A 22034-nucleotide genomic window follows, 5' to 3' on the forward strand; every position below is an offset into this window, starting at 1 on the left:
CAAGAATTGTGCGCTGTAATATTGCCGAATCGATTTTTTTTAACACCCCTAGTATGTAAACATCTTTCATTTCTGTAAAGTAAAGATTTTTGATGCAGCTCCTGCATTGGATTTTATTCGATTTTGCTGGTGTACTTTATGAAAATCCAGTGAGCATACATAAATACCGCATATATTGATTTTACGACTCAAATTTCTTATCAGCCGTAGAAGTCAGGATGTGTGCACAAGTGTGTGAATGTGTGTGTGGTCCAAGTTTAATTCCAGCATGCTTGCCAATCAAATTCCTACCCATCCGGACTCTCGGAAACAGATCTAGCCAAACGATGTCCGAGCCTTTGCCACCGTGTTTGTTTGCCTGTAATTGCCTGCTGTCAAAATGTCTTGAGTGAGACGATAGCAGGAAATACGACAGGGCATGCGTGAACCTCATTAACCCGTCACTCAGTGCCGCAGATGTGGCAGACTGAAACACAGAGTTACACGGGAAGATATTAGATGTGTCACTCGTGGGTTTTGATGCTTGATAATAATTGTTCATTTTGACAAACAGAATTGGCTGGGGTAAAAAATAATCACCGGACACTTTGAATAAGAGACAGGCAATGTACTATTTGGGTCCCAGTCTGCACTTTGCTTGTCAGTGTCTGTGTTTCAACAAGCCACAAGTTTTGTTGTTGGATAATAGCTGTTACACGCAATCAACTTCCGCATTGAATAGAACAAGTCGAAGCACTTGCTCCCGTCTCTGGTATAGGTGACAACAGCAAAGCAACTGTAGAAATATTAATCGTCTACACCAGGGGCGGGTTGGGGTGGCCGTCAGCAATATCGCAAGTTTTCAGGTCTGTCGTACCCCCATTCAATGAATAGTAATCGGCGCAGTTTGCCGGTTGATGGGCGCACTTTCAGCCCCTTCGTCTTGTTGATGAATATTTTACCAGACCTAATTTTGTATATAATAATTATTATAATAATAATATAGAATAATAATACAAAAAAGGACAAAATAGCAATATAATAATTTTATGATGTACTCACAATTGAAAATGGGGGTGGAAGGGATAATCTCTAAAAAACAAAAACGTGAAATATCAAGGTACAACCTATGGCTGTGCAATTAATCGAAAATTCAATTGCAATTTCAATCATTACACTTCTCAATTACAAAATCACCATAATAGTAAAAAAATAATAATAATTTAGACCTTTTTAAATTTTAAAACAATTTAATAAATGTGTCATCCAAAAGGAACTAGCATATTTATAGTGTTTCAAAGAATTGTATTTTCTTAATATTTTTTTTTCTTTTTTTTTTCCTTTTTTGGGGAGATTAATAATTTAATTTAATAATTTTTAACGTTTAAACTTTTTCTTGTTTGGTACCAAAAAATAAATGATCGTCTTAATTGTCCTTTCAATCATTATCAAAATAATCGTGATATTTCTTCATAATCTGGCAGCCCTAGTAAAATCTGAGGTAACGCAAGCAATGAATAAATTATGGACCCAAATAAAAATCCGTGATCGAGTGAATGCGCAATAAGTGAACCGAAAAGTAGCAAGGGACCACTTTAATGGCATATACATGCCTTTCTTTTAAATTATTTGTCATTGTTTTGTTTGTTTTTAAGAAATGTTATGTATCTATAGTACTAGTGGTATCGGTACATGGTATTGGTATCAGCTAACTATATTTAAGTAGCCTAGTCGTTGTCTATCTAAATGAATACCTCAGTCAAATATTTTATTTTAAATATGACTGATGATTGAACAAGGATAATCTCATTTTTTGCTTTATTGTGTTCACTTTTTTTTTTATGTTTGTGCTTTTGAGAAAGAAAGAAATGTGTTATGCCTGGTCCTCCATATAAATCTTTATAAAGAGCAGCAATGATTGGTGGTGATGCCACTCAGTGTGTATACATGAACTCATTAGTTTTGTATAAAATGGTTAATTCTACAGGTCAACCCTATGGAGGATTAATGACTGGTGGCGCTGTCACTCAGTGTATATATAGATTTCAATCATTAGTCACTGTTCAATGGCCGGCTTGCAAGTCAGTCATATGGAGCACCAAGTGATCGATCTACGGGGACAGACAGAAATGTTGAGAAGGCATCATGTGAAAGCAAAGTTTTTATTATTATATTTATGTCAAATTATTATATCACTCTGTGTCTCCACAGCAATTGTCCGTTTAGAATACCTGCATGATCTGACTTAACAGTCATTAGCTGTCGTTTCAATCAGTGTTCACCGGTCAAGCTGTTTGTCAATCATTACACAGATTAGCGCTCCCCTCCACTTGTTTTTTTTTCCTTCTTCAACTTGCCACAAAGAAATGAAAGAATTTAAATGTGGGGAAGTTAGGTGTCACCTCATCACCCACAAGTCCAAAGTCAGCCATCAAATTCGAAACCCCGGAGCCACAGTAGCAATTTACGGAGTCGCTGTTATGGCCATGTCGGAATGTGAAATGTGAATCGTGCAGCCTAAATGAGTCCTAGCGAGAAAATGAGATTCTTGGGGAGAGCATTAAAAATACAAAGAATATACAACGAAGGAACCCAGAGGGTGCATATCACTGAGATGTGGGCTATACATAATGCACAAGGCTGAAGATGCCATCTCAAATATGGTAATAAGACACTGGAATTGGGGGGGGGGGGGGGGGGTTTAGCTAATGGATCAGCACTTTGAGTACACTTCTGCGAGATGAAGCAGCATAAAATAAGAGGGTAAATTTGCTGGATTGTTAATGTCGCCAGACTGAGCTATTTGAATTATGCTTCCATTATTTATCAGGAATCTCTTCATCCAAGTCACAAAAGTCATGGAGTTTAATTTACAGTAACTAATTATATGAAAAGATAAGTTGAAGAAAAAATACAAATTAAAAATGAGAGATAATTGAACAAAACGTCAGAACAGAAAGCGTTCCAAATCGCCTTTCCGGTTTTGGTGTGCAGTATTAGCGAGTTGCTGTTGTCAATCACAGCCAGACCACGCCCAACCCTCTCCCCATTCGCAACCCAACGGTCCTCCAGGCAACGCCCCCTTTGAGCGCCAATTTCAAATCTTAGTGAGGGGTGGAAGCAAGAGTCTGACTTCCTGTTGCGTTATCCTTTAACAGGGTATCAGAACGCATGGAACCGCACTGCCACTGAGTGGCCAAATCGTGTACAACATGAACAGCGCTCCCGATAAAGGCACACACACAAACAAAGGCAAGACAGTATTAAATGATTTAAATAAAATCTTGAATCGTACAAAATGAGAATTGCGATTCTTATGAGAATAGATTTTTTGGCACAACCTTAATTATTATTATAGCATAGTATAGTAGTATAGTCGTAGTAGGAGTATAGTGGACCTATACCTCTAGCACTATTGAATCCATAAAATGCCCCCCCCAAAAGCAAACAATGATAGATAGATATATTTTTTTTAAAGACCTATATATCCCAATATAGCATTTGTCTTTAAAATTGCATGAAATGAATGGCAATTTTCTTCTACTTTCCAGTTCCAGCCACAAGAGGGCGGCAGATATTCGTATCGCACTCCGCCGCGAGTACCAATACCTTGAAATAAGGCCTGGTATCTGCCCAATACCTGGTATCTGTACTCGCCCATCCCTAAAATTAACTCATTAATTATTCATGATAATGTTCATGTTTAGAAATGTTATTAACATAAGGTTTGTTATATTTTACTATTTAACAGTTATTTTACATTTTATTATCACTCTTGTACCTAAATTTGCTTATCCAAAATATTACAACCTCCAAGGATCTTATTTAATTGTGCTGGTGTGAATGCATTGAAGTAAAACTTGCATCTTCGAGTGACTTTACATTTGTGAAACGGACTGCAGATGCTTATAATTCTCCCAGGGGGGAGTTTTAGAAACGGCATCACTGTTGATCATAAGGAGTTGAGATGCTGCTAATTGCCTCTGAATTAACACGTTTGCAACTCAAGTGCGGCCAAATGCTAAGAAAGGATGAGCGTTTGTTAAAGCGGAGAATCAATACACTCTTCCTTTTCACAAATCCCTTCTCACCTTTCCTGAGCAGATGGCTTACTCAAGAGAGAGAGAGCGAGCGACAAAAAAAAAAAGAAAAAAAAGATGCCAACCAGCAATCATATGTGCAATAAATGGTGCTGGTTATGTTCCTGTGGAGTGACGACAGATGGCGTGGTGATGGTCCTGCTTCGGAGTGCGTATGCCCATTTTAGAGACACCCTCACGTTGCCCCTGATGGGGACTTGTTAAGCACAGTGGTTGTCACCACCTATCGCCAAGGCAACTATCCAAAAATCACACTGAAAGTGTCTTTCATTGACATCTAATTTTCTTGGCGTGCAGATGCTATCTGGTGAGAGTTAAAGCCAGTTAAAAATTAAAGTAAACAACGTCGACCTCGGAATTAGTTTGCCGTTCGCTCCGACGATTTGTCTGGTGTTCGGCGATTAGAATTGATCATGTGAGTGGTGGTCTCGACTGGCTCATGTTTGAAAACATAGTTGAACAAAAATCCTATAATAAAGTCAAAGCCGGTCTGTTAATGAGATTTTCAAACATTTTATTTAGCACCAAACACAAAGGAGTAGGGACGAGTGCTTCCGTATAAAAATTTGGACAGACAAATATATTCACAGTTTTCTCTGTTTAAGTCAGGAGGGAGGGTTCCTCTCCGCCTCGGAATTCAAATGGTAGAGTCCTTTTAGTCTCATCCTAATTGTCTATCGACATTTATATTAACTGTACATTTAAAGAATAGCAACCGTAAACTAATCTGTCTTTTGTTTCTTACAGTCAATGGCAATTAAAATCACTACTTACACACTATAGCAAGCAAACAACATGGCTGAGAAATCTTTGTTAAATAATAAATACCATACACAGTCATGGCTTCATGCAATAAAATACACACATTTACTAGTCCTTCCCAACACCCACTCATAATACAAGCAGGAACAAACTTAAGTTAAAAAAAAAAAAAAAAAAAAAAACTTTTTGTGTATTCTTTTGGATATGATTTGAATGAATGAGTCATCAATCACAGTATGCAAAAAGGTGCCGGCCGTCTTTGACAACTCACACTGATTGGTGGTTAACTCGCGAATCTGTAATGCAAGTACACTATGAGAAGTAAGTACGGTAAGCAAATAAATGGCATTATCTAGTAAATTAAGCTCAGCAAAATGTTGCTATTTACTGTTCCTGTATTATGAGTGTGTGTGATGGTATGAAAAACAATGACTTCTCTGTCATGTTGTTTGCTTGCAGCAACTGAGATGTGAGCAATGAAGACGCCATCTTGGAAATTTTTGAATTATCAAAATGTTGGCACCGTATCCTGTCATTGTACAAATTGGATGCAACATTGTTTTACATGGCCTCAAATACTTCAAAAATCATGAGATATGTTGATATAAAAAATAAAAAAAAGTACCAAAACATTTCAACGCTTTTTCATTGTGCATATGAGAAACATCCAAGTACTTCATGCAAATCAAAAGCATGGCATTAGAGGGAATTGCATTGTATGTCATATACAACACACTCCCTTTCAAGATGTCGATGGCGACGCTAAGCGATTGACTAAAAAGTAGAGGTGTCAGGCAATTAAATTTTTTATTCGGAATTAAACTTTTAATAGTTAAGTCATGATTAATCGCACATATATCTTTTCCAATGTACAATAAAATATTTTTATTTTAAACACAACTCAATTTAAACCATCATATCCTGTCTGTCAAAAATAACACGTTAAAAAAAGGCATGAAAACCCAGTCACAAGTGTTAATTGTAACTGCAATGAAGCATGCTGGGTAATGTCTCAGACTTGTTAACATAAAAGTGGAAAAAATGGTAAACAAATAGAAATATTAGTGCATATTTTAGTAATAGATTCATTAATTTCATAATAATTCATAACATTGAGTTAAAATTAAAAAGAAGTACTGTAAAAAATAAGTGTGATGTTGATTTGTGTTGGTCATTTTTAAGACTGTGACAGCTCAGTGCATTTTTATGTTAATATGAAGAGCTATCTAATCTTTAACATAAAGCAACTTGTGAAATTCTGCATTTTTAAAATTGTAAAATACAACTTGACCCCACTCTCCACAAATGTATGCATTATTCTTAAATTTATTATTCCTAAATTTGGATGTGGACTGTGTCTGCTGTGTTGCGACTGGAATTCCCCAAGTACAGGATTTTCAGAGTTAAGGTTAATCATGCCTTAAGAAAATTTGTGGCGCTAAAGGAACTTTAAATTAATCAATGTCAATGCATTAGATAAGCTTTATAAAAGGCATGTGTTGTCACATTTTTGTTTATAATTGAATTTTCTGGATACGTATAATTGGCCCACTTCAAAACAAACACCTACACTTTTTTTGGGTTGAATGCAGATTGGAATCACTCCTGAGTTTGGACTGGTTCATTTATAGCCGTTGGCCTTATATGTGATATGATCATAGCAATCATTTAAACACAGAATGCCGGATAAGTTGAGCACATCCATTAGCTGATTGGCATCAGCAGTTCCATTCAAGGCCCACAATCAGCGGCTCATTGTTTAGTCGCTTGGCTACCAGCTAGTCATCATCGGTCATACCTGTACCAGTGCGATCCCACCTTCACAAATAGAACACAGCACGCTTTAATGCCAGACAAAGGCGGCTTGCCATGATTAAATAGCCTCGTTTCTGACACCTTACATTGTGTTGCCTGCCAGCCAAATCTGTGGCCCAAAGGAATCGTGACTCAAGTTGTGTTGATCACATATGCTTCACCCGCTTGTTTTTTTTCATGTGGATCACACGTCCAACTGTGTGCAAACATATGGGAGTGCTTGTGTCTCAGATTGTGTGAAGTCTTGCTTCTTTGTTTCTGCCTCTCGACTCAAATGACGATCTGCCAGACAACAGGCAGGATAAACATCCAATATAATAAATTTAGGACAAAAAACGTCCGCTTACGTGAACAATACTGAACTACTGTAAGAAAAATTAAAAGGATGAATTGACACAAAGTGCCAATTCCGATTAGTGTGCCTAGTATTTTTTCCTAGCATTTCTTTGGCCTGACCATCTTGTTACACCTACACGTCATGAAACTTCAGTAGGCCATTATTTTATATTCATATATATAGCACTGACTGCACTTCCTGAAAGTGTCACAAAAAGTAGCAAAAATTGTTTTTTTGGTTTTTTTTACACATTTATTTTGTCAATATCCTGAAAGCGAGGGAACAGACGGAAGCATCACAAAGCTTCCTAGCGGACGTACGTGTAACCAAACTAATGGAGTGACAGTCATTCAAGAACCTGCTTCTAGCCCCAATTGACCCCTTCAGTGAAGAAAGCTCCTACTCTTGATCGCGTCCCGGTGTGTCCAGGGTCCAACTCCCGGTAAAGTGCACACATTCAGTCAAATAATAAGCACCTAAATAGGCTTAACTGTCGTGTCCTGGCAGAGGGTAGTCAGTAACGACATGCTATTCATGTTTAAAATAGATTTGATCAAAAAAACATCAACTTTCCAACTTTGAAATGGTCCAAATCTGCGCTTCCCCAGTTAGACTCCATTAGTTTTCAATGACAGGCTACCAGCCAGACTACCCATGATGCACCGCGCTGTAGAGACGCGCACTTCACTTATGGGGTAGATGCCACGGACTTCCGACTTTTAATCATAAGTGCCGTTTCTGGCCACTGCGCCCCCGCTCATCAGCGGGAGGGCATCTCTGCTATCTTTGGACACTGAGGCAGACACTACACACGCGCAGCCTCTCACCTGTCGACGGGAACGCACAGCCGAGGGGCACAAATGCAGAAGCGCAAGTACTGGGACGCGGCCCACACGTCACAAACCGGAAACGTAAACAGAATTGATGGGTGAAAACCCGGAAGTCAGAAGTCCCGCCTCCTCCGTGGCATATAGTCCATAGTGGACGTCGTGATACGAGCAAAGAGGGACAAAACGTGCAAATGAGCACACTATACTTAAGTGCACTGATCTCCTAACGCATAACATACAGAAGAGAACACATTTCTGTAGTTAAACGGTGTTTTAGATCCTTAATTAGTTACGTAGCGAACTTCAACGAGGTACTCAACGAGCTGTCAATCAAATCGGCGTCGACGCTTAATAAACCACACAACGACAAAACGCACGGTAGTGAGACAAATAAACACAATACAACGTAAACTAAAACACTATCTAGTGAACTCACTTTTGGTCAAAGACGCACACAATTACCACAACTCACCGCATCTTGTCAAGGTTGCGTCCAACTGCACAAAACCCGCTGCGCAAAAAAGTAATGGACCCAGAATGCAATGCGCTCATCACGAGAGGTTAATATAATAAGGTCACTCTAAACTCTTAACAGGAAAATAGACAAATATAATAATAATGACCATTAATATTTGGAACCTTTCTAACAAACTATGTGTTACTTACTCTATTTGCTAATATACGTGACACGAATGTACTGATTTTTACTATTTTTAAATAAGCATTTACATAGTGACTGTCTGTGTAAACGCTTGTGGATATAAATACATTAAATTAATATTTCACACAATTGAGGTTAGCATCCTGCCTTGCTAAAGAAAAACCTGTCTTGGTCACACACTTGACAGATTATGTTATCAGTTAAAAAAAAGAAAGAAATTTATCCATGGACATATTTGGTCTCTATACCAAAGAAGTTACAACTGCCATAACCTGTACTAAAGGGTGCAACTCGTTCCCACTCTCCCATCTCAGCCAGAGTGTGGATCGATTGCGGATCGATGCTCTGCGGGTAATTTGACAAGTGCTTTCATCTGGATGCGGCCCAGGCTTCTGCTTTGTGTCGTCATTACCGATTAAGTCGATGCCCCCAGAAGCTGACCCGCAATGGAAGGATTCAATGACAACCTGAACTACAGACAATTCCCCTATTATCTCCCAATCTCTTCCCTGTCTTACCGCAAGTTGATGTCCCTAACTGATTCATCATTTTCTCCGCTTCAGCTCCCGGGTCTTTTATTTTCATTTGAAATGTCCAATTTCATGAACTGATGGTGATCGGATGTCCAAGGTGTGTGGACATTAGAGATGGGAAGTGTAACTTGCACCACATTATCTCAATTCTACCAACACCAATATAGCGATAAACCCTTGTATATTGTGTACAGCAGCAAAAGAGAGACCACATCCTGGGTCAGTCAATCACAATGCACTGACGTAACCATTCACGCTTACATTCACACCAATAGACAATTTAGGACTAGGGTTCAGATCTAACAAAAAAAAAATGTTTTGGGAATGTTGACCAAATGCACCAAAATCGCGTTACACCACCTGCGCCAAACAATAGACCTCCTTTTAGTAAGTCAAGAATTCGGTCTACTTTTGGTCACCAAATTTCCAGATCCGCTAAAACGCCGCGGGGGGCGTTGTGTGTCTACTAAATTCACAAATATGCTAAACTAGATTTGCCCCGGCATGAAAATTAAGATGTGCCCGTTTTTAGGTTGAGTGCAAAAATAGAAAATAGAGCCTTTGAAGTTATGTGATAAAAGATGACCTAAAGAAAGATAAATTATTTTTTTAAATGATGATAGAAAATAAATGAATGTGTCCGCATTTTTATTGTGATTTGCGCCAAATTTGGCTGTGTTTTTACTATACCACCTATCCGCTAACTGTTATAGTGTCCTTCCATTTTTCCATGTCGTTCGAACATACTGCAACAAAGGGGTTCAAGTGTGTTAAGTCTTTTGAACGTATTGATAAAGTGGTTTGAACGTATTGTTAAAATGTAGGATACATGCTAGCATGTTTTCCCCATAATCTCACAAGGCATTTTCAATACAATATGGAACAAAAAAAATTTGCTTTTACTATTTTACCGGTATTTCAACATTCCGACAGTTGCTGTATATGAAAAAGCAAAATACATTTTAGCTTCAGCCTACATTGCAGTAATATTCAGGCTATACAGCTTCCACCCTCCAAAGCAGCTAGTTTATTATTCTTTGCATGTCCTTAGAGAAAACACTTCTGCCTGCTCCAAGGTCAAAGCTGAAAACTTGCGGTGACTAAGCAATTATATTGCTGTTTCTACATCTTTCAAAACAAAGGTTATTCCTGCTTCACTGTTGCTTGCCGTGGCCTTTTCTTGATCTTGTGGATTTGTAAACAACAACTATTTTAAAACATTCTCACCCGTGAATGAGAAGTGATGATCTTTGAGAGCTTTTAGGTTGTTTTGAGAATAATAAAGATTAAATGCTATCCATCATCAGGTCATTCAATGCATGTCTGTTTATGCATTTGTGAGTATTTTCTATATGCAACTACTGTATGTTACCAGAGAATACATTTATTCTATTTAACACATTTATATGTTTAACACACTGTATGTGTGCTTTGCTCTGTTTGCATTTTCAAAGCTTTTTAGTTGATTTTTCATTGTTACAAAACTCATATTTTAATTCATTTTCATTCGTCTCTGTATTGGTTACTGGGGGGGGCAACTGAATATTTAGTGTCCCCGGCGTGCTCAGTTCTCATGTAATTCTTTTCATTCTCATCCCTGTCCAATAGCAACCAACAAATGCTTGTGTTGTCATGTAAGTTACAGGCATTAACATTTCTGACAATAATAATGTCTTAGACATATTTGTTTGTCTTAAATGTTTAACAGATGTGTTTATTTTTGCAATACATTATACCCATCATTTCTAGAATGTAAATATGGACTGATTGTATCATTAAAAGAGCTTTTAAAACACTGATCAACAATTAGAAGTTACTATCATATATTTAAAAAAGCATTTATATATACCTGCGTTAAAGGGGAGGTCAACTCAAAAAAAAAAAAAAAAATTACAATGACATGTTTGATGCAGACCAAACTAGTCTACAGTATTCTGATTAATATTGCATTAGGAGGCAAAATCCACCCATTTTTACCCAGTCAGTGGGCGGCCATTTTGCCACTTGTTGCCTGAAAATGACATTACAGTTGCTCAAGGCTCAGGTAATCACCGTTCACCTGTTTAATTGAAAAGCTGAGCTTTGTCATATCGTGTCAAATTTCCTCTCATCATATAATTTTTTTCTAGCGATCTTCTGTTTATTATATTTGTGTTTCAACTTTATCCTTGTAACTTAGATTTTTTTTTTCCCCAGAGTAAAAGTCTATGAAGAAGCTTTCTTTATATCTGCAGCTTCTCATGGACACACTTCATGTAATTAAATCAAAGTTTGGTCCATAAGTTTCCAGTACGAGTTTTCTGGCCGGGGCATCCTGGTCCATCTGTCAGTCCGTGTTGTGTCTGTCAGAGCTTTTTGTCTCTTGCTCTACTGGCTCTGTTAGAGCGTCTGCCTGCATGACACAGTCTGTCAGCCGGTCACTTGCCTTAATGGCGGCCCCTGTCAGATCAGTCCCAGTGTACGTCGTCGGGCTCCTCTCCCATCTGTCAGCTCCGTCTTCATCCGACTAACTCCATCTCCTTACGAGCGTAACAAGAGCATCTGATGATAATGGGGCTCCCGAATGTGCTGTTAACCCAAATAGAGCAGGCGGAAGAAGAAAGTCATCTTCTATGCACAAGCTACTGCAATTAAAGAAAGCAGTGGCTGACTATGCGTCTGTAGTCAGCAGAAACGCACGCTTTGGTGGTATACACTATCAAAAATATATCATTTCCACTATAGTCACCTAAATTACATTTTATACAACCACCATCTGGTTGGAACTGTATTACAACACTGTCATTTGTTTAAACTTGTTAATCTTCGTTGGAAGACATAAAAAAGGACACTAGTTTATTACGGCAGTTCCATTTTAATGCCGCATTACGACTACAACTGGGAGTAGATTAATTAAGATGCAAAGCATAAAAAACAGACCTGTGGCAGAAACCTTTCAAGTAAGTGGTCTCCCAAGCCCATGTCCTTACAAGTATACATACTTTTAGTAGCCTATACATACTGTACAGATTATTGGCTACATCGTCTGAAAAATATGACTTCATAAATTCACATTGTCACAAGTACGCACCTTTACAAGGACAAAAACTTTCAAGTAAATTGTTCCAAGGACACATTCTCACAAATACATAATATACAAGGTACGTCAGAAAGTTCGAGGACTGGTGTCACAAATGATATATTTCAAAGCCAAAGGTCAAACAACACTTGTACGCATTGTAATCATTCTGGAGTACAGTGTATACTGGAGCTGTGAACTCAGCTCTTTACAGTCATTGAACTTTAAAAAAACAAAACAAAAAAAACATACATGCTTTTATATTCATATCCTCTGTCAGGTCAACAAAGCTGTGAACTCAGCTCTTTACAGTCATTGAAATTTAAAAAAACAAAACAAAAAAAACATACATGCTTTTATATTCATATCCTCTGTCAGGTCAACAAGCAGTCAGAAGAGTGATTGACGATGAAACCTCATGTCCATCTTTGTTGACTTGACAATGGAGATGTGGAGTACCCCGGAAAAAATTATTTCTGGAATGCATGAAGGTATGGCTGAGAAGCAGGTAAAGTGTGCTGGATCGAGAATTACTGTGAAAGGAAAAACTAAACTGGAACTTTTCTGACACAACTTGTAGGCTACATCATCTCAAGTACCTTCACATCTGAAGGATGTCAGTAAGGTGGGGGCTTTAGGACCCAGATGCGGGAAGGCAGAGCAAGGAGGCAGAGGTGCAGTCCAAAAAAGAGGTTTTAATTTCTAATCAAAAAGCTAACTTCAAAGTGCAAAATAAACGGAACTAACAAAACATGAAGCTAAACATGTCAAAACAACTTAGGCAAAACTAACAGCATGACATGGATCCTGATAAGGCAAAAAGGTCAGCGTGACGTGGCGAATGACTTACGACAGTGGCAACAACAAAACATGAACTTGAACTATGACTTGGAAGGGAACAAATAACAGGCAGCATGACATGAGGAAAGACGTACAAATCACAATGAACCGACACAGACAGGGGGGAGACAACCGACTAAATACACCAACACTAATGACATAACAAGACACACCTGGCTGAGGGCACTGATTGGATGACACATGAGGGTAATGGGGAAAGGTGGACACAATCAGGGTTGACAAAGACACCAAACAAGGAAGGGCAAGTGACCTGAAACGAGAGGAGTCAGACTTTTCACAATAAAACGGGAAATGACAAGACAAGGGGAAAACACAAGGAAAACAGAAGCTAAACATGACAGGGAGTAAACAAGACTGAAAATAAACATGACAAAGGACACATCCAAACAAGTTCACATCATCATAAGTACTGTTGAGGGTCTTCTGCTCAGATTTAGTTATAACTGTTTTGATTTAGTTATAACTGTTTAGATTTAGTCATAACTGTTTTAATTTCCTCAGTAGAGCTTGGTGAGTGTATTGAATGAGGTCTGGGGAGGGGGCCTCGTCTGTTTCCACATCAATGGGCCAGTCAGGGCTGGGGGCTGTTTTCTTCCGGCTGTCATCATGTGTATTGAACTCAGGACTGGGGGCTGTTTCCTGGGGGGGGTTTCAAGATAGTATAAGAATGCTGTGAGTCTGCTGTAACGACACACTAGCGAGAGGAACTGCAGCCATTTGTCTGTAAACTTGCTTGTGTCCAGAATATTATGTTAAATAAATCCTTCGAAGGACCTGTTCACCGATCTCCAGTCTGTATTCAGAAAATCAACAATCTCTCTTCCCGAACAACAACGAACACGCGGAAGACAAAGATAGTCTTCTAACAGTACACATTTTTTTAAGCTACATTCGTCTTCACAAATACATATCACATTACAAATACATTGGACACATGCTCTGAAGCACACTTTCTCACAACAAAACATTTTAGACTAGATGCTCTCAAGTGCACACTCTTTTAGAATCATCATCATCTCAAGCATACCTCTTTCACAAGTACACACATACTCTTAAGTACACATTTGAGAAGGATGCATTTTCACCACTGCACATCAAAGGCAGCATCTTCTCAAGCACAAATCCTTAGAAGGACACATGTTCAATTTTTTACAACTACACTTTATAGGCCACATCCTTTTGTATGTTTTATTTGTTTGGATGTGAACTGCCTCCCAAGACCGATAGATCTTTTTCTAGTCAACCGACCAGGAAAAAGACTTAAATGCCTACTAATATATTTTAATTCCTAATGTGCAAAGAATAATAACAGTACAGTTTTTAGTTCCACTGGCCAGTAAATTTGTAGGGGTGGCGCCATTGATGTCAGGACGAGGACGGAGACCACCTTTTATGCTCATAGCAACCAAAGATGCAGAGATATTCTTTACAGCATAAGTTATTGCGCAATCCTGGATGGTCAAAAATGATAGCAGGGACAGTGGGGAGATAGTGGAGTCATGTTTTGAGCCAAAATCATGGAGAGAGAGCTGGGTGGTCAATTTCAGGTCCCTGAAGGTGTGAAAATAAACTTTTTTAAACTTAAAGTAAAACTTAAACAAAGTCATCTTTATGCACGACATTACTCCAAATGAAGTCCTAAGAAATTCCTCTGCATCAGGTACGCAGTAGCAAAATATTTATAAGGTTGTGAGGAAGGTTAAAATCCAAACTGACATCCTGGAAAGAAATGTAAACAAATGCTATCTAAAAACTCACAAGTTAAAAGAATCATGAAACTTCTATCAAATAAGAGGTTCTATGCTGTGCATGAAATAATTTGGAACAGTTCAGTAACAAAAACAACAACATCAGTTTTGTTTTAAAAAGTTTTGTTTAAAAAAAAAAATACATTCTCATTATTCTCTAACTGGTGATGACTTGAAAATTATACTGAGTGCCATCAGCATTATAAACTATTATAAAAATCAGAGAAAACATCATTTGTATAACAATTTGGAACACAGTGTAGTAGCCTTTGCTATTCTTCTAAGGCTAAATCCTCCCAAGTACAGATTATTAAATGGATAATATCAACTGGCTTCAAGTGCAACTGTGAGAACGGGCCGGCTCCACCAAGTTTTTTTTCCCGCAGAAGCAAGCAGTTTGGCATAGATAGAAATGGGTTGTTTGTACTGTTATGGGCGTGAAACAGCTGAAAAGCTTGAAAAGTGTCTTGCCAAATTCCAAAACACAGCAAACTAGACTTGCCCTGGCAAGCTGCACTGTCTACTAATGTAGATCCTTTTGAGTCTAAGTGTAATTTAGGGTTTAATCATGCAATCAGGTATATGGGAATTAAAAGGCGTTTTTACATAAGGCCTGTTTGATTTGGCAAATACAGACTGAGATGAAAACTGCTTTTTTTTTTTGTATGCTGTATTTTAATTTTGTATATAGTGAATTTTTTGTACAGTACATCTTTTTTTCTTTTTTCTTTGAGTGTGTATGTGTTTGTAATTCTTGATACGGCCCAGACACGCTCACTCTACCTCCAATGGCCTCAAAGGCTCATGCATTAAATCAATTACCTAAGACTAAAACAAAGGAAATGTTCACACTAATTATAGTTTTAGTTATAGTTATAGTTAGTTTTGTAAACATAAAATATAGTTTCAGTTAGTTTTCGATTATTAAAAAGCATTTTCGTTTTTATTTTATTTAGTTAACAAAAATGTTTTTGGAATTTTAGTTTTAGTTATTTAGTTAGTTTTCATTGACTAATATAACCTTGGAATACACACACGCACGCGCGCGCGCACGCACGCACGCACGCACGCACGCACACACACACACACACACACACACACACACACACGCACACACACACACACACACACACACACAAAACGTACAACTAATACAATCTTCTCAATCATTATAACTTTATAACGTTTGAGATGATTTACACGAAACAACCTCGTAAAACATCCCTACCTATTTTTGTCATAAAAAAAAATAATGTTACAGATACGTAGTTGTTACAATAAAAATGCTCTGAAATGCATGCAAAGACAGTATTTATTGACATTAATTTGTAAAAAAAAAAAACAAAAAAACACAGCCGTACGATTCAGGTGCTTGTCCAAAACGGTATTTTGAATAACATTCGTCAGCATTTCCACATCAAAGAAATGTTACAAGCACAAAGCCACAAGGGTATATGCCATATTTTAAAACTGAATACTTAGAAAAACCTTTGTATGTCCTACGTTTTCACTCAAGTATGTTTCCATGGAAACTAGCACAAAAATATTCACTAACTTCAGTGTTGCATTTTTAGGCTCTCTTAAAAGAAGAAGAAAAAAAAAACACAGTGTCCACTGTTATTTTAATTGGTTTAGTACAATGGGCATCCTCTAAATTGATATCACACCCACATATTTTTTCTGCTTTTGTTTGAACATGGCCTACGAAAGCTCCAACTAAAATGCCACTGAAAGGATTTCTTCAGAGCCTTGTCTTATCGCAGGACAGGTTGGCACTAATTTCCTGTCTCTTAAAGCTGTCATTTCCAACTTGTAGTCTAATAGGAAAAAAAGGACTCAGATGATAAACCCTACATTACGTCAAAAGGGCAGACAAATAAAGCCCTGAGATTTGTAAAAAAAGGAAGAAAATGAAAGCCCTAACAATCCTTGATGTCACAATTGGCGGTTTGAAAGGTGACAGGCCTGTTTAGTATACAGAGCAAGTCAGCTTCTTCCCCTCGGTGATGCACGCAGAGTGCAGTGTTGTGTGAAAGCAACTGACATGCCCTGATCACCATCATCCCATCTTATAATCATGTCAAACTCACGGTTTTCTTAAAGGCAGTCTCGGGAAGAAAGTAGAAAGAACTCCCTGAACATCTCTTATCTGTCATTAACAATTTTCAAGTCCTAACAAGTAGTTACTCAATCAGAATGCAAAAGCCAGTCGAGTTATTGCGCTTAAGTTTAAAGACAAAGTTTGAAGCTTTTTTTTTTGGACCTGGAACAAAAAAGTCCATTACCCTTGTCTGTAAATCTTGGGTCATGTTTCAGTCAGATATCACCTAAGGCCGTGCTATCCAAACTTCTTCCTCGAAAGGCGACATATACAAAAATCAAAGGAGGGTCAGGTTGACATTCATTGATTTTCTTTTTTAAAACACGTTAAAAACAATTAACCACATTTATGATCTCAAGTTTGCGCTCATGAGTCAAGGCAAAAAAACAAAAATTGGTCGATTAACTAAGTCAGGTCACCCATATCTTAAGGCACAATGTGCAACCTCAAAAATTATTATTTTTTTTTGGAAAATTACATTCATGTTCGTATGACGCTGTTTCAACTGAGTTAAAAAATTAGAAATGCTGTCAAAAGCATATCACTAACCATTATGTCCGCTAGCTTAGTTACACTGTATTTGCTTACAGACTGGATTCAGATGGCCTTGAAAAAAACACTTGGTGGAGAAACCTTGACTAAAAACCTTGAGTGGGCTGGATGCAGAGAAACCTCCAGTGAGAGAACAGGGCTGCATGGAAAAAACATCGACGTAATGAGAGAAAACGTTGACGTAGTGACAAAAGTGGCACACAGCAACTACCACTAGGAAAAGTTATAATTCTATATGACAGAATAAAGTCCTATATGACAATATGAGAGACCAGACAAATTAAAAATGACTAATACAGGTCAGAACAACATAGCAACTGACAACAGTATCATCATAAGGGACATAGCAACTGCATAGCAAATACAAAATAAGAGTGACTAATCCAGGACTATAGCAACTGCATAGCAACTGATAACATCACCATCATAAGGGACATAGCAACTGCTCTAGCAAATACAAAATAAGAGTGACTGGACAAAATAAGAGTGACTAATAGTGGACTATAGCAACTGCATAGCAACTGACAACATCACCATCATAAGGGACATAGCAACTGCTCTAGCAAATACAAAATAAGTGTGACTGGACAAAATAAGAGTGACTAATAGAGGACTATACCAACTGCATATTAACTGACAACATCATCATCATCATCATAAGGGACATAGCAACTGTATATCATATACAAAAAAGAGTGATTAATACAGGACTATAGCAGCTGCATAGTTACTGACATCACTATCATCATAAGGGACATAGCAACTGCTATAGTAAATACAAAATAAGAGTGACTGGACAAAATAAGAGTGACTAACAGAGGTATATAACAACTACATAGTAACTGACATCATCATTATCATTATAAGGGACATAGGAACTGCATTGAAACAAGAATAAATACATAAAATAAGAGTGACTTATACAGGACCATAGCAACCAACAACATAACATAACACTCCCTTCCCTTTTCTTGTGCTCCATTTGAGTATTCGATACACCATATATTATTACCACTACAAAGTCCTGTACATGCTCCTCATACATTTAAATTCACTTCCCTCAACTACTAAATGTCCAATTTTCATAATGAATAGGGTTGTTGTTTAAATATCAGAAAACAATCACGGGACATCTAAAGCCACCGCAATCAATTGAGAATTGTACCCTCGAAACGATCCACATGAGATTTCTTTGGTAACAGGAGGATGAAGTCGCTGTGACCATTTACGTGGATGATATACTAATTGTCTGTCTTGGTCTTCTTAAAATGTGTCTAATTAACACAATTTACACTCCTTCTTGAGACGTGCCGCTCCGGCAGTAATTGCTACATCCATTATGACTGCTGCTATGAGCTGACAAGGTGCATATTTCTGACGGAAATGAAATCAATGTTGCGGGCTCTGTTCACGGTTACACTATAGAGAGAGCATTGTATCCAAAGTCAAGACCGGCTGCTATAGGAGAGAGACTTTATCGACAATTTAGAACTGTTCTTCTGAATCTTTTGGATGATAGTCCAACTGGGGGAGTAGGTTTTTTTTTTTGTTTTGTTTTTTAAATACAAAATAATTGTGAATGAAGGTGTCATTGCCAGGTAAATTCTATAAGAAAACAGTGGAAGCTGAATTAGTAGTCACTTCCTTGACTTGTCCTGGGGGTTTGCCTAGAAGGAGATGTACGGTATGGTAAGTAGTACAAATTAGTTTACTGCTCAAATTCTTTGTATTTTGGTCTGTCTTTATTTGACACAATCTCTCAGGTTCACATAATAAAATTTTCAAAAGTCTCGCTTTTATCATTGTTTTTTTTCTTTGTTTGTTTGTTGCTGTTGTTGAGCTCAGAGAAGGCAGGGAAAGGTCACCACACACACACACTCACACACAGAGGAATAAAAACTCATATGCTGCCAGACAAAACATGCATGTTTTATCTGTATTGATTCGTTCCAATCTTGCCTTAAACCATATACAGTGATGTCTTGTGATGCACATTTAATGTGTTCAGTGAGCATGCTCGTAACTTGATACACTCCAAATTAGGGGGAAATCGCAACCAATGTTTGTGTTTAAGATATTGGTTAAATTGTTATAGCACCTTGACAACCAATGCTATTTGCTAATCATCTAAAGCGTTTTTCATTTTGTGTTACCATTAAGGAGAGGTGCCCAACTCTTCTTTTATTTCTCTTTGTTTTAGGGTAAGTTTGACAGTAACTTCAACTGGGAATAGCATTCAGCATCTTTTGTGCGTAGATTATTAGACTTTTTCTTTTCTTTTTTACATTATCAAACCATTTTTTGACCAGAACAGTGGGGTCCTTGTGTAATGTTATTTTAATGTTTTGTATTTTAATTGGCGGTTAATGAGGTCTATACCGCTCCAGGTAACGCCAGCATAAATCTTGAGCTCGGAGTCTCTCTCACACAACAACACTCTTTCTGCTTGTACTTTGTGAACGTTCTAATGTGGAATCTAGTCAATTATTGATAAAGATATGAGTGTGCTGTGTGAGACCTAATCAAAATGGTCAGAAAGTGGGAGCCGGGCTCATTAATGGCGCCTTCTTATGGGTGAATAAGTAGAAGCAGCAGGTGTATAATTGAGTATGAGTGGTGCATGACGTGCATGAGAAAGAGCAGAAGTGTGAAGCTGATGTGAATACAAACTCAGCATCCTTTTAAGATGATGCTTGTAATGCCATCTTGCATATACAATTTATAGGATGATACTATACTGTATGTGTAGGAATACATTGCGTGTGACCTCAAAATAAATAAGACAGATACATTTGTAGGTGCTTAACCTTAATCCTTGCTGCATAATAGTCTCTTTAGCATACATTCCCAAATGTACATGATGGGATCCCGTGGTGTTATTTGCAATTAAAAAATGCTCACTTTTGAAAATGACCTTGGCGGATTTGACTTTGATGACTCTCTCCCCATTGTCTGAACCTCTGCACTATCACTAGCTATAAATAGATAGCGGCTTAAATAGGATTTTCTCCTCAGGGGGGGGGTGGCAATAATCCACTTTGTAACGTCAGCTAACGTGACAGGCAAATTTCTCAATTTCCGCTAAGTGACAGTTTATGTTAGCATTTTGTAAACTGACAAGCATTAAGACGTTATCAGTAGTAGTGAAAGTAAGTTTAAAAGATTTTCAATGAAGTACTGCCTATGTTGGGGGGTAAACATTTGACTAGGCTATGTCGTTCAAACGTCCTGCAAAGTGGTTTGAATATTAAGTCATTCAAACGTATTGGTAAAACAAACGCCAAAAACATAACTTTTTTTTTGTTTTGTTTTGTTTGTTTAAATCCACGCAACGGGGTATTGACTTGCACATGCACAATTAGTACAGCAGTACAGCCACTTCACAGGTGGATGGGACAAAGCTTACCAACAGAGAAAGTGTCAAGTCAATAGCCTACCCCTTGGAAAATGCATGTTTTTAGCATATAGCCTATGTTTCGGCAATACGTTTGAATGACTTTATCAAGATATTTTTATTTTTATTTTTATTTTTATTTTTATTTTTATTTTTATTTTTATTTTTATTTTTATTTTTATTTTTATTTTTATTTTTTTTAATTTGTTTTATTTTTCTGCAGAGCTCAGTATTGTTCATTCGGTAATTTTACAGATTTACATTAAAACCATTTTTCAGAACGTTGAAATGACATGGCCACAACCCCCCACCCCCCCAAACACACGCACACTTTTGTTAAACATCTGTCTTTGGTGAGGGTCTGTCTAGATTTTGTCATCCTTTTAGCATGGAGAAATAATCAGGATTTCCCCACACACTTTTTTGTGAAATGATTTGGCCTAATTTGCAAAGGTCTGCACTGGCTACACAGATTTTACTATTAGCATAGAAATATGTGTGTGACTTTTTTGTTTATCATGTTGATTACATATTAGTCTCAAAATGTACAACTTGTTTGATTTCTTACAAAACTTAAAGTCAGTAACACAAGTAAATAAAGTACGGCACTTACAATCAATCAATTAAATGTTTGTTTCCTAACCAGCACCACGCTCGCTGCCTCGTCCCGGAGTAGCGCCTTAACACCAGCCAGCAGTGACATACTGAAGTGGTCGCGGAGGAGAAAAACACGCCATCCATCATAAACGCTCCAGGCGAGGAAAGCCAACCTCACCGTCGCATTCATCTCTCGCTCTTGCATTATCCCCTTCCACTCCTTCCTTCATCCATCCTTCCTTTCTTTCAAGCATTTTTTTGTTGTCCCTTTCCTTTGGCTCGATCACACTTTCTCAAATCCCTGAACTGTAACCTTAATCCAATTTTTCCACGAATCCATCTCCCTGTCTGTCCATCCACTTGCTATGTCACTTAACTGTATCCTCGGAAAATTAAACAATTCAAGGTGACCGAAATACAAAACAGATTGTAGGTTGTGTTATTAAGAAATGTAAGATAAATGCCTTCCAAATAGAGGCATACTTTAGAAAATGAGTAAGTGTGGTTAGCTCAGTAACTCGACACGCGGACATTCAGGTTTAACTGATGAGCCTATTTAAGACAAAACAGCAAGATGGGCTAAAACTGTTACAATGTTTTTTTTTTGGGGTGTGTGTTGGGGAGATTATAATATAAACTAGTAGAATATTTTTTTGCGGGGGGGACTAAAACTGGTAGAACTTTTCTTTTTTGCTAAAATAGGCTA

At 37.7% G+C, this 22034-nt stretch overlaps 1 protein-coding gene and 1 long non-coding RNA gene across 8 annotated transcripts in view; one reads left to right on the forward strand and one right to left on the reverse strand.

Moving 5' to 3' along the window:
• LOC144063992 (myosin light chain 3) overlaps positions 1-13177 on the reverse strand; it is a 29863-nt gene extending 16686 nt beyond the window's left edge. The window contains exons 1-2 of one of the 7 annotated variants that reach the window (XM_077586109.1): positions 12088-13177; positions 11443-11585 (exon numbers count right to left, since the gene is read on the reverse strand). The gene's annotated coding sequence lies outside the window, so the exon portion shown is untranslated. Of the gene's footprint in view, positions 1-291; positions 461-7820; positions 7914-8295; positions 8367-11442; positions 11586-11936 lie in introns of those variants that run through there. The other 6 variants (XM_077586108.1, XM_077586103.1, XM_077586105.1 and 3 more) reach the window with 6 other exon arrangements.
• LOC144063993 (uncharacterized) lies at positions 12413-21751 on the forward strand. Its single transcript, XR_013296679.1, has 3 exons — positions 12413-12566; positions 12656-12749; positions 21378-21751. It is a non-coding gene; the product is annotated as an uncharacterized LOC144063993 (long non-coding RNA).
• The last annotated feature ends 283 nt before the right edge of the window (positions 21752-22034 follow it).

This window comes from Vanacampus margaritifer, chromosome 14, assembly GCF_051991255.1.
Source record: "Vanacampus margaritifer isolate UIUO_Vmar chromosome 14, RoL_Vmar_1.0, whole genome shotgun sequence".
Classification (NCBI taxonomy): Eukaryota; Metazoa; Chordata; class Actinopteri; order Syngnathiformes; family Syngnathidae; genus Vanacampus; species Vanacampus margaritifer.